The sequence below is a fragment of the Columba livia genome, chromosome 2, assembly GCF_036013475.1.
Source record: "Columba livia isolate bColLiv1 breed racing homer chromosome 2, bColLiv1.pat.W.v2, whole genome shotgun sequence".
Classification (NCBI taxonomy): domain Eukaryota; kingdom Metazoa; phylum Chordata; class Aves; order Columbiformes; family Columbidae; genus Columba; species Columba livia.
In genome coordinates this window covers 66,969,287-66,978,031 of record NC_088603.1, presented here as the reverse complement: position 1 = coordinate 66,978,031, position 8,745 = coordinate 66,969,287, and the positions used below count along the sequence as shown (strand labels likewise).

The window sequence follows — 8,745 nt, the reverse complement described above, 5'->3', positions numbered from 1 at the left end:
TTTAGATAAAATCTGCAAAGCTAAAATTTGGGCGAAGAAGGGGGCAAATTCTGAAGAAGAAAATTTCACATATGAACTAAAGGGAAATTGTTGAATTCAGGAAGAGAGACTGAAACTGGTTTATCTTCTCATTTTGAGTAAGAATGCTCATTCTCAACACACTGCTTTGGGATACTTCACTGTATTGACACTTCTATATTGCTGTCTTTTTATCACCCAGCCTGATGAAGTTAATGATACAGTTTCAGCTGAGAGCTGAAAGACCTATGTGAGAAAATTTTATTGATGTGAAATGCTAGCATTATCTAAGGTATTTACACAGCATAGTGAAGGTACTAAATGCAACTTAAAAACCTAAATTGAAGAGGAATAAATTATTCTAAGAGGTTATTGGAGTTAATGCAAAAGGTCCTTACTATAGCCTGCTCCTATTCCACCATGGAAAGGGTACTCTTTTACTCCCATAGTCCCAGTATTAAGGACACTCTTTTAGTTTTATGGCTAGCTTCATCTGGAAACACCAGTTCCATAAAACATAGTTATAGTGGAGGTACCTTGAGCTCACTTTTAGGTATCAAACAGGATGTTTCTTAGACATAGTAGCTCAATAGAATTAAATGGTGAAAAATGGTTTGAAGATGCTGTAAAAAGAAGCAGCTGGCTTGTTGGAAGATCAGTTACAAGCTTGTATGCTGGAGTGCACTGGGCAGTGCAAGTTTAAACATAGTTACCAGTTGACTTCAGTAAAGCCTTTGACACAGTCTCCCACAGCATCCTCACAGCTAAGTTGAGGAGGTGTGGTGTAGACAATAGAGTAGTGAGGTGGGTTGCAAACTGGCTTAAGGAGAGAAGCCAGAGAGTGGTAGTCAATGGTGCGGAGTCTAGTTGGAGGCCAGTATCTAGTGGAGTGCCTCAGGGGTCAGTACTGGGGCCTATATTATTCAATATATTCATTAACGATTTAGACGAGGGAATAGAGTGTACTATCAGCAAGTTTGCTGATGACACTAAGCTGGGAGGAGTGGCTGACACGCCAGAAGGCTGTGCTGCCATCCAGCGGGACCTGGACAGGCTGGAGAGTTGGGCGGGGAATAACCTGATGAAATTTAACAAGGGCAAGTGTAGAGTCCTGCATCTGGGCAGGAACAACCCCAGGTTCCAGTATAGGTTGGGAAATTACATATTAGAGAGCAGTGTAGGGGAAAGGGACCTGGGGGTCCTGGTGGACAACAGGATGACCATGAGCCAGCACTGTGCCCTTGTGGCCAGGAAGGCCAATGGCATCCTGGGGTGTATTAGAAGGGGGGTGGCTAGTAGATCGAGAGAGGTCCTCCTTCCCCTCTACTCTGCCCTGGTGAGACCACATCTGGAATATTGTGTCCAGTTCTGGGCCCCTCAGTTCAAGAAGGACAGGGAACTGCTGGAGAGGGTCCAGCATAGGGCAACGAAGATGATTAAGGGAGTGGAGCACCCCCCTTATGAAGAAAGGCTGAGGGAGCTGGGTCTCTTTAGTTTGGAGAGGAGGAGACTAAGGGGGGACCTTATTAATGTTTATAAATATATAAAGGGTGAGTGCCATGAGGATGGAGCCAGGCTCTTCTCGGTGGCAAACAATGATAGGACAAGGGGTAATGGGATCAAGCTGGAACACAAGAGGTTCCGCTTAAATTTGAGAAAAAACTTCTTCTCAGTAAGGGTGACAGAGCACTGGAACAGGCTGCCCAGGGAGGTTGTGGAGTCTACTTCTCTGGAGACATTCAAAACCCGCCTGGACATGTTCCTGTGCGACCTCACCTAGGCGTTCCTGCTCCAGCAGGGGGATTGAACATACTGTGATACTGTGATACCAGCCTCTCTTGATTCATATAAACAGTTCTTTTCAGTTAGTTCAGAGCAACTTGGATTACCAAACAATGTTGTTTGGCTTTCAGTATAGAGCATGTGGCAGTTCTTGAGAAGCTTTTGGGAATAGAAGTGTAGGCTTCACAGAGCATACAAAGTCCCCGAGGACTGCATTTATTTTGTTCCAAAGTGACTGGTTACTGCCGTGTCCTGCCATCTGATCTGCTGCAGGCAAAATTACAGAAAAGGTCACCTGTAGATTGCAGAGAAAGTGTCCTGCATCAAAGTACTTAGCAACTCTGAGTATTTATCCACAGAGCAAAATACCACAGCAACAACTTATAGGATCCAACTTTTTAAACAATTTAAGTACTGTTGCTTTGTGTTCTTGTATGAGTCATATAAATACACATACACGCTTCAGTTTCTCTGTAACAGTCATGTGACTACATATTTCCTAGAAATGTCAAAGTGGCCTGTCTACGAAATGCTGAGAAAAGTCCTGTGTAAATGCCAAGTAAATCCTTATAATAAACATTAGAAGTGTTATATGGCTTTTGAATCTAAGCGTTATAAAATTGCAACTAAAGGCAGGAATCTGAATATGGACAGATAGTTTATCTAATTAACACAAGAGAAATATGAAAATTATTTGAGCAGTATGTAGTTAAACTATGGTGTGATCTTTAGCTTGGATGAGACTGAGGGGTGACCTTAATAATGTTTACAGATATATAAAGGGTGAGTGTCACGAGGATGGAGCTAGGCTCTTCTTGCTGACAACCAATGATAGGACAAGGGGTAATGGGTACAAACTAGAACACAAAAGGTTCCACTTAAATTAGAGAAGAAACTTCTTCTCAGTGAGGGTGACAGAGCACTGGAACAGGCTGCCCAGGGAGGTTGTGGAGTCTCCTGCTCTGGAGACATTTAAAACCTGCCTGGCTACCTTCCTGTGCAACCTCATCTAGGTGTTCCTGCTCCGGCAGGGGGATTGGACTAGATGTGTCCCTTTCAAGCCCTAACATTCTGTGATTCTGTGAATAACATAATGCTGAGTATCTCCAAGTGTTCACTGCAAGATAATTTACATTTGTTGACTGATAAGAATACCTGATTTGCGAAGTGTTTCCTAAGGTGGTCTTGCTCAGTTCTGACATCCTGTGTTTCCCTTTTCATTCCCCATCTAAGTGTTTCAGGATTAGCAAACTTGCATCATCCACACTCGTCATGTGTTTCTTACCCTGAAGAAGCTTAAAGAGTTGTCCTTGTAAATACAAAATGTGAAATGCGTAATTGATATGAATCTAAGTAGTTTCACTACATTTTAGGAATCTCTATACAGGCCACGTTTCAGGGTAAATATATACAAAAATTTAACAAAATTGTTAAGTAGTAAGCATCAGAGAAATTTAATGAATCAAGATAGCACATAAAGTTACATTTTACATCTGTGTGTGAATGACAACTCTGTACTCTGTCAGACTGAGCTCTGTGTTGGAATTTCTGTTGACCTTCTAGTTACCATGAAGTTAAATGTTACTCTGCAGGGTTTGAAAAATACTGCTTTGTGTGTGTTTAATAACATACACAACTCTATGTATGTCCAGTGAAAGTGTGCACGGCTGTTATATTTTCTATGAAGTATTTTGATCTAGTGTTTAGATCCACAGGTACAGCCTGAAAACTCCAAACGACTGATGCATAGGTCTGGCAGGCAGCAGCCCTGTAACCTCTGCTGCATCCCCCTGCTGACAGTGGGGACAGTGGCAGTAAAAGGGCTTTCATTCGAGGTCCCACATGCTGCTCACTCGTCCAGAACTCTTAGCAGGATGGTTTCCCTCGGGAAGCACCGCAGGGACAGAATCTGACTTGTGATGAATGCTCACTCAGTTACTGGCCTCCTGCTACTTTTGAGACAGTTTTGTCATGAATAGTGTGTATATGTGCCAGTTGACTATGTAAACGTGATGTAACTCCCACTTTATAGAAAGAAACACTGTCAATTTATTAAGCTTTAAGGTTTGAGTCTGTAAATTTCTACTTGACAGGTCTATAGCTTTTGGTACAGTTGGTAATTTACCATTACACATTTCTAAACTCATTGTAAGCGGAAAGCATTTCCAGGGGGTATTATTACTTTGCAGTAGGACAAGTTTGCACTTAGCTCATCATCAAGTTGGTTTACAAAGTGAAACTGGTGGTTTTCCACATGCATTGTGTGTAGTTAATGGCAACCTGTGTTTAAAAAAACCCAAACAACACAATCAAACCAAACAACCAAAAACAAGAAAAAGGAAAACTTTGTAGCCTTCTAATAATTTTAAGGTGACAATGGTAATAATTTTGTCGACGTGACATGATATAATTTGACATTTTCCAGAAGACAAGGCTTTTCTTTTCAGAGTGAGATTCCTCCCCTCCCAGCCGTCCAGTAGCTGTGGGACTCACCCGGCACCTAGCCCTTCCACCGCCGCGCTCGGCAAAGGTAACATGAATTTGCCCTTTGTGAGGCGGCGGCCTGCAGTTACACGCCCGGGCGCGCCGCCGGCAGCGGCCTCGGCGGCGGGGGCACCCCCCCCCGGCTCTGCCCGTGGCCACCGTTTCCTCCGATCTCCGCCCGCAGCGGCGGGGCGGGTGTCCAGGGGCACCGGTCCCAGAGTCCCACTCGCCGGCAGCCTCCTGGGCCAGCAGGCAGATGCGGGAGGGGGAGAAGAACAGCGAAGGAAGGAGGACACGAGCGCGGACCGGGGGTTCACGGCAGCTCCCCTGGCCGCCTTGCCGCGAGTTACCGTCCCTGGTGTCCCACCCGCGCCGCATCCAGGAGAAAACCGCCGCCAGGATTAACACGTCGCGGCCCCAGCCGTGGGCGGCGAGGGGCAAAGGTAGGAAACCGCGGGCGGGCTCCTAAACTTAGCGTGCGGCGGCTGCGCAGGCTGCCTCCGCTGCACTCCCCGTCCCCCGCGGCTGCCAAGCCCGCCCGGGCGCCGTCGACAGCGGGAGCCGCCGCGCCCCGCAATGCCGCGCTCCGTATTGCCGCGCTCCGTGTCCCCGGACGCCCGAGGCTGTGCCTGGGTATTGACAGGCACCTGCAAAAGCGAGAGAGGGAGCTAAGTTCGCTTCCTTCCTTGGCCGAAAGCAGGCAGGCGGGCTTCTTCACCCCGCCTCAGGTTACCAGGCGGTGATTGCTGGCTTGGGGCATGTGTGTTAAATCTTCTGCAAAAGAAGTGAACTTCTCTCAGCCTTGGAATTTTTGTGTGATTCTGTGTGACTCTGCGAGCTTGTGAACGCAGGCTTGCTTGACGGTTTGCTCCAGGGCCAACATAGTGTGGAAATGTTACTCAGTGGGGGTTTCATCTTACATTCTTAGAAGTAATATGAAGCCTAATTAAGGTTTGAATTTTTTTAGATAGCATTCATTTAACCATATACTCTCTGTAACTTTAACAGGCCTTTTAAGGTATTTCCCACATACCTTTTCTCTAGGTATGCTTTTCTACGTGTGAGGTGCAAATGCAACCCGACAAAAGCTTCTAATCCTTGAAGTGACTACTGCTGTGAACAACCTCATTTTTCAGATTTGAGCTTTTAATATTTGTTCTGCAACACATAAACTAGATATAGAAACAAAGTTCTCAAGTATTCACATTCCATATTTGAAACAATTGCATTTAATATATAGAAAAAGAAATCCCAGCTAAAGCTGTTTAAAGATTTATACATCTGCGTGTTATGTTCAAGCTGCTTTAAAATTCCAGGGCCTGCCATGTGAATTCTGTATGAATCATGTCTTATTTTTAAATGAATGGAATTTCACACTGAAAATATTCAGGGCATATTAAAGCGGTATTTATGGCCTGGCTTAGACTAACAAAATTCAGAAAGTTCAGCATGGAAGCAAAGCATTTATCTTCATTTCACCTCTGTATTCTGGGTTTCTAGACATTTCTTCTCACAATATATGTACTTATTTACTGTTTGAACCTTTCAAGTCTTTAAATTTAGTGAAGTAAGTGCCAGGCAGCCAAGTTCTGCTCCCAGTTACTTCAGACTTTACACCATGGTAACTATTTGTTTCAGAGCTGTTATACTGGATTTACCTGTAGCTGGATACTGAATTTGTTCAATGGCTTTTGTCATATTTTGTGACTTTTGTTAGCTCACGCCAGGCTTTTAATACAGGATTTGTATGTTAATTTAACAAATTAACTTATTCTCCTCTTCAATAGAACTTGCAGAATTGGACACATAGATGTAACATGTTGAGGCAAGAAATGACAATGCTGTGTGGCTAAAAGCTATAAGCCTTAATTTCTGATTACACTTTTAGTGGAAATTCTGATATGACATAACTAAAAGCTTTAGGGAAATTGTTTTATGTGTACACTTGTGAAGCCAAGATGAGAAGGACTTATAAAGTTAAAAAAAAAATCTTAAAGAATTCCAGTAATGACATTCTGAAATAGACAACTTAAACATAAGAAGCTTGTATTTTCCCCTCTGGTGGCTGGACCTGAGGCTTCACAGATTTCTGCCTCCAGTTTCACCTTAGCATGAGGTGGGCGCCACCATGGTCTAGGGCCTCAAGGAAAGTTACAGGAGGCCTGTAGAGATCTGCAGGGTTTAGCACAGGACTGTTTGCTCAGTCAGATTCTTGTTTTGGTGCTGTTCTATGTTAATGCATCTTTAGGGGGAATTTAGGTAAAGTTTGTTTGCAGTGTAAGAACCTAGAAGACATATTTTTAATAATTTAAGTCCATAAAGGAAAAATGCCCCATCTTTTTTACTATACAGAAATTTGTTATTGAAGTATGAATGACTAGAAATGGATTGGCAAAAACTTACTTAAATATTGTCACAATACTTTTAAGTGGAAACAAATTTGAGAATGTTTATTTGAAATATCACTTTTGATAGTGGTGTCCTTGCTTTGGAGAAAACATATGGTTTAAGACCTAATTTTGAATGCGAGACTCAAAGAACTGTTTGTCATATGAAGGGGAAAGTTAAGGTAAATATTCTGAATTCTCTGCTGAGCTGCAGCCTAATCTAAACATTATACAAACATAAAAAGTCTTTAATAGTGGATTCTGTCACTACATTTCTTCATGTTTCTTTTTCATTTATCATTTTTCCAAATAAATTTTAATTGATTCCTCCCACTTCAAGTTTGTAGCATGATAGATTTGCACTGATGTGCATGCATTACACAATATCAAGAGGTATCCACATACAGTAATGATTACTAACAAGCATAAAAAGTAGAGTATATTTAGGCTGAGAGGACTGAATCACTCACTGCTTCTTCCAGTGAATGTAGCTGGCTGCAGAAGCCCATCATTTTGCAATGTGCCATTGCATAGTACATTCAAATGATGTGGAAAGGTCTGAAAGCTGTGAAACTAACCATTCCTCACTAGGGACTGTGGCCATGGTGATGCAAATTTCTTCCTTATGAGAGGTTGAAATAAAGACTGCACCCTGGTAATTGCCAGATAAAGAAATCTGGCTTGCAGGAATTACAGTAGGTGAAAGTCCACTTGATATTTTAACACAAGGAAGATTTTGCTCACATAAAGCAGGAGTGAAATTCAAGGGCATTCAGTACCTGGATATGGTATAAAGCAGGGGCATCAAACTCATTTTCATGGGGGGCCACATCAGCCGCGTGGTTGCCTTCAAAGGGCCGCATGTAATGTTAGGACTGCAGAAATGTAGGAGTAGTTACATTTATACAGTCCTAAAATTACATTTGGCCCTTTAAAGGCAATCGCAGGGCTGGTGTGGCCCCCGGTGAAAATGAGCTGGACACCCCTGGTGTAAAGGAACTAGAATGCTGGCACAGGAGTGATCAGAGATACTACCATTCAAAAGGGGAGGTGGCTGGATATTTTCTGGGAAGGCTGCAGTCAGCTCTGCATAATTTGAGGTTTCCTTAGTTTTCCTTCCTTAGTTTTCCTTAATTTTACTTCTAGAACTTCAGCCATTCTATGTGGAGGAAGACAGTGATTTAAACTGATTGATCGTGAACAGCTGAACAGCTTGAACATTTTTTTAGTCTTCTATACAGAATAGAAGCTTGTACTAAATGTCATTGCTCCTTTAAACAGGACTTTTCATATTTTAGTCTTTTTCTCATGACCATAGCAGAAATAGATTATGAAATCTTCCTTGTACAAAGTAGCGTATTTACATGTGTTGATGTATTTTAGAAAACACTTGCTCAAGATTTAAGTCTTTTACTGAATTATTTTTTATTGCATAAGTGTTCATCTTTGAAAAATTGGAAAGGCTTTTAGACTGTGTAAGTAGAAGACAACTTTTTTTGTCTTGTCTCTGTGCATCTAATAGTCATCTCTTGTGTCATCAAAGACAAATTATGGATGTTTCTGTACCTGAGTTTCGTAGGTGTAATATGGAGAAAATAATTACAGGGATATTCTGAAGCTTGCTCAGAAAATGAAATACTGTGTGATGCCTAGTGAATGGAACTTATATAAATTCTTACAATGTTTATCGGAGTTGTGTGTAGTTTTTAAAGTAATTCCTATAAAGTCGGGCTAAGCCTTCCTGGTTAAAATACCCAAATGCCAGAATATTCACTTATATGCAAATAAGTACGTTAGTTATTCTATTTATTTTGCAGACAGTATCAAGACACTATTTTACTTGATCTAATTCTAAAAATTAGATTACTTCATAAAATACTTCAGTCATGGCAATCCAAGTACAGGTCTGAATTTTTGCAGGGATGTCACAGGAGGCAGAATTTGAGTATTCAGTTGCCTGAGGATGAGTGATACCACTTCTGAAATGTGGACATTACAAATAGACTCTCCAGGAATAACATCACATCACTACCCACATGCATCTGTGGGTAGTTGGTTGAGCTTTTCTGGGAAA

The 8,745-nt window shown here is 42.1% G+C and overlaps 1 protein-coding gene across 1 annotated transcript in view; it reads left to right on the top strand.

Moving 5' to 3' along the window:
- The first annotated feature begins 3,181 nt into the window (after window positions 1–3,181).
- The window catches only part of RNF144B (ring finger protein 144B), a 98,942-nt gene continuing 93,378 nt past the window's right edge, over window positions 3,182–8,745 (top strand). The window contains exon 1 of the mRNA XM_065055211.1: window positions 3,182–4,727. The gene's annotated coding sequence lies outside the window, so the exon portion shown is untranslated. The remainder of the gene's footprint in view (window positions 4,728–8,745) is intronic.